Below are 4,827 nucleotides of genomic sequence, written 5' to 3'. Positions count from 1 at the left end.
TTTCGTAACTGAAAACCGGATGTACTAACGTGTTAAAGTTATATGAACTATCCGGTGTCTTGGATATACGAGCAGCTGCATTTCACCGTAAATAACCTTAAAGAAAAAAAAATAGTCGTGTTTGCTTCTAGAAAATAAGTCATAAGAAAAGAAGCTTTGTAGGCAACATAAACGGATAAATAGAATACATTTTGAGACGTAGTCAACATTGGCGCTACAGACCATGGAGGGCCCTTGCCTGCTTTAGCACATCTCTCCATTCTGATCTATCCTATGCTTTACATCTCCATGCCCTGATTTTTAGCTGTTGTAGATCTGCCTCTACATTATCAAGCCACCGTACTAGTAGCCTATGCCATGGGGGCGCATGCCTTTTGGATATTTGCCGGTGAACAATCTTTGCTCCTCTGTTCTCTGGCATTCTTTCGAGGTGACCTGCCCCCAACGTCGTCTGTTCCCTTTTATTTCCGTCACTATGGAGGGATCTTCATAGAGCTGAAATATTTTTTAGTTGGTGCGAATCCTCCATCCGGTTTCCTCTCATGTATGACGCATGCATGTTTATCGTATTTTCAATACAGTCGTTCACCCTTGCATCAGTAAATCTTTTGTTTTCGAAGTATGGCGCCATTTATTTTTTTCTGAGGATTTTTCTTTCCCGAGTGTTTAGCATATTTTCTTTTTTTTTTTTTTTTTTGTCAGCGTCCTGGTTTCACGGGCATATGTGATTAAAGGTCTGATGATAGTCTGATGATGGCTTTGTAAATGATTTTCTTTGTCTTCCTAGATATCTTCTTCTATCCAGCTTTTTACTGCTGAGCTGTCAGCTCTTTTGCAGACTGTGCCAAGGCAAAATGGTGTGCTGTTTTCTTCAGTTGTTCACTGCCATTTAGGGTGTTGGTTAAGTTGGGCTGTAGTGGTAGTAGGGTCTGCCTAAGGTGGGTTAGGAGGGGGCATTAAAAAAGGATATGGTTTACGGTTTCATAAGGGTGGGCGCAGCGTCTACAAAGGGGGAGTTGTATGGGATTTATTTTATTGAGATGATAATTTAACAGAGGTGTGTGTCCTGTTTTTAGTTGGAAGATTGTAGATTGCTCTTTGCGGTGGAGGAAGTTAATACTGTTCAGTTTGGTCTTCTTAGATATAAGTTTGCTTTTAAGTGTGTGTTGTGTGTTATAGAAAGCTCAGTTGCCTGCCGCTAATCGTTCCTTTACTTCTGACATTAGGTCATTGTAGGAATGTATACAGGCTTATCATTAGAATTGTATAAACTCTGAGTATTTTTTTTATACATTAGAATAACCAGGATTTTTTAGGTGTCAGGGAAGGAGGGTATGCGCGGAGTAAACAAAATGTTCCATTTTTTTTTTGAAAATCTATCACTCATTAATTATTACCAGCAAAATAATCTTTCTTACACATTTTGGTCAGCTGTAAAAAGGAGGCAATAGTCTTTTAAAAAATGTATTTTTGATATTTTATTTGTTAACATTTTTGTCAACATTTTCATCCTTGGAGAGAATGTAATTTAATAGTTGGTATTAAAAAAAAATCAAATGCGTTTAGTTCTCTGATTTCTGTAATTGTATAATACTTGACAAGAATTCATTATTTGACAAATAGGGGAGGCAGGGAAGTTATAGAAGGTCTAGTTTTTACTTACACTACACTTTTAAAAACAATTTATAAAAAGGGGAACCAAAGGTTGCATCATTCAATAATCTATATATTTAATTCTGTTCATGGCTCAAGAGTTTAGACACCACGTAAAGAAAAGATCAATTTTTTTATTTCTGCAAGTCGGACAGACTAGAGTTACCCTACGAAAAAAAAAAAAAGAAGGGGGAGAACAAGTAGTATTCACCCGTCACAAAATAGTAGGGCCGGACTTAACTGTTGTGACCAAGAAGTCTTGGAAAGATCACTCTTTCTATTTCTACCCAACGTAGTTTTAGTCTCGAATACTTATCGCGTGTAGGATTGGCGTTTTCCATATTGAATGACACCCCAAAATGACAATTTTTGTTTATATATTTCATGAGATTTGTATGAGTTTTCTAAAGATTTTTAATAATTTCCGGAGATTTCCGGGATTTTTTTCGAATATTTTGCAATTTCAGGAGAGTTCCAGGAGCTTCTGGTAAATCAGTTGGCTGCGGGAATTCTGTTATAAGTTATAAAATGGTTTAATTTAATAATTTACACCTATGACTAGCGCAGGTCCTATGAAAGTGCGGGGCCCACTGCGGTTGCAAAGGTTGCAGTGGCCTAATGCAAAATAGCGGTGTATCTTACGCCGTGGGTTGACTATCTATCTATCTATATAATTCTCTTCATGGCTCAAGAGTTTGGACACCACTTAAAGGAAAGAACTCTCGTTTATTTCTGTAAGTCGGCGAAAAAAAAAGAGAGGGGGGGGGAATAGTATTCACCCGTCACTAAATAGCTGGTCCGGACCTAGAAGATCTATGGTAAGACCACTCTTTATTTCTGCATGTCGGACGTTACTTTAGCTGCGAAAAAAAAAAGAGGGGAGGGAAGAACAAGTAATCTACTCTGTATTCACCCGTCACTAAATAGCAGGGCCGGACTCAACCGTTGTGGGGCTATATGCGAAACGGATTTGGCGGGCCAAGTTTTAGTAGGGATACGGATAATAAGTGAAAATGAAGAATTTGTATTAGAAAATAAATTCTTCTTTGCATTTTATTCATTCTTTACTACCTACAGAATTACGTTACGAGCCTTGCGTGTAGCGAAGCCATAGAGTATATCATAAAATTTTGTCCCCTACATAGATCACGATCAATAGCAAGAATTATTAAATGTTTCAATCTATCTTCAAGAATTGTTGACCTCAATCAAATACGGGTATTGCATAATGTTGTTTTTTCATCGCGAGTAGGACTGGCGTTTTCCATTTTGAATGACACCCCCAAATGACAATTTTTCGTCTATATTTTCCAGGAGATTTGTTTTGAGTGTTCAAAAGATTTTAATAATTTCCGGAGATTTTCATGACTTTATCGTATATTTTGCAATTTCAGATTATTTCCAGGAGCTCCTGGTAAATCAGGAGGCCGCGGGAAATGTGTTATAAGTTATAAAATGGTTTAATTCAATAATTTATACACCTAGAATTAGAGCGGGTCCTATGAAAGTGCGGGGCCCACTGTGATCGCATAGGTTACAGTGGCCTAAGACCGGGCCTGCAAATAGCAGCGTATGCTACGCCGTCGGTCGACTAGTGTTTCAATAAATGCGCTGAAAGTTTTCAATCTCTGTCCACTCTTGATTTGTTTGTTATGTTCGTTGGTCATGTTTCAGACTTAACTTCAGAATCAATCTCTGTCCACTCTTGATCTGTTTGTTATGTTTGTTGGTCGTGTTTCAGACTTAACTTCAGAATCAACCTCTGTCCACTCTTGATATGTTTGTTATGTTTGTTGGCCATGTTTCAGACTTAACTTCAGAATCAATCTCTGTCCACTCTTGATATGTTTGTTATGTTTGTTGGTCATGTTTCAGACTTAACTTCAGAATCAACCTCTGTCCACTCTTGATATGTTTGTTATGTTTGTTGGCCATGTTTCAGACTTAACTCCAGAATCCCAAAACCTACCGTAGGACGGGGGGGGGGGGGGGCGGCGGGCAAATTTCGAACTCGCGACCATCGAGACGACAGTTCAGAGCACATACCATACGACCAAAATAGGCCATCCAAAACAAATGATAAAAGGACAAAAAAGAGAAGTTGGAGGTGGGTTCTTTGTTGTCCATTGAGGATTAAAGTCTGACGTATCCCCTTCCCCAGACTCGCCAAAAACAAAAACACACCCAAGACTAAATTCGTTCTTTCTCACGTATCACTGAACCACATGTTATCCAGTCTCGTGTCACTGTTACCGATAAATGCACCTCCAATAGGTCACGTGGGAGGCACCAACAAGTAATTATTTTAACTGGGCCCCAGTCCACCGTCAAAGGCTGGGTTGTGTACATAGGCCTAAGGCGATGAACGCTTTAAGACACCTTGCTTAATCGCAAACCTTTCACAAAAATATTCATTTCAACAGCGCAGATAGATCTAGACCGACATCATTTTCTAAAAACAAACTGTGATAACCTGTCTAATAAAAGGACCAAATTTCTCTCCCCCCTTTTTTTTCTTTTGATAAAGCACACAGGGTAGAAACCAAAAGCACTACAGATATTTGGTTTAAACACCGTCTTGTCGTTAATGTAAGAACGTTTGAACGGCACTCCTCCAAAAGTTGTTTTTTTTTTTCTCTCTTTTGAGCGTATTGAGCAACTCCCACCTGATGCTGGAAATTAATTGAAAGTTTTAATAATTGAAAGTGTCTTGGATATATTTGTTGTTGTTAACCTTTTGAAGTTACATTTTCAAATAACTTCCTGTGGTGAAAACATGGAGGCTCTGCTGAATTCATTTCGGATATAGTTCATCATTGTTATGGACCTTCAGGAACAAACATTGCAATTTTGTATGTATTTCTAGCCATTGAACTTTTTTTTTTATAATTTAAGCTATATGCATATGTTTTGGAAAAAGACCTCTTGATTTTATCGCAGTGCACATTACACTATGCTTTGAAATATATCACTATTTTAAACCTTTATTGTTTCATATCTTTTTTAGGTAGCTGGATAGATACATATACTTTTTTTTCTCGGGTCCGAGAATTTGTAGAACTTAAATCGTTTTAACATTAAAAACAATGAATATCCATGCCTTAATGTTGTTTTATTAGCGTTCAAAGCGATGTAGACCTAATTACTTTGGTGGCTCAGAAGGATTTAGACCTA

At 37.8% G+C, this 4,827-nt stretch overlaps 1 protein-coding gene across 4 annotated transcripts in view; it reads left to right on the top strand.

The window, feature by feature from the left end:
• The first annotated feature begins 4,163 nt into the window (after positions 1–4,163).
• The window catches only part of LOC106069500 (uncharacterized), a 44,726-nt gene continuing 44,062 nt past the window's right edge, over positions 4,164–4,827 (top strand). Inside the window, exon 1 of one of the 4 annotated variants that reach the window (XM_056014630.1) lies at positions 4,164–4,505. The gene's annotated coding sequence lies outside the window, so the exon portion shown is untranslated. The remainder of the gene's footprint in view (positions 4,506–4,827) is intronic. The other 3 variants (XM_056014629.1, XM_056014628.1, XM_056014627.1) reach the window with 3 other exon arrangements.

This window comes from Biomphalaria glabrata, chromosome 16 (genome assembly GCF_947242115.1).
Source record: "Biomphalaria glabrata chromosome 16, xgBioGlab47.1, whole genome shotgun sequence".
NCBI classification, from domain to species: domain Eukaryota; kingdom Metazoa; phylum Mollusca; class Gastropoda; family Planorbidae; genus Biomphalaria; species Biomphalaria glabrata.
The sequence above is the reverse complement of the archived record's forward strand: the minus strand, read 5'-3'. Positions and strand labels throughout refer to the sequence as shown.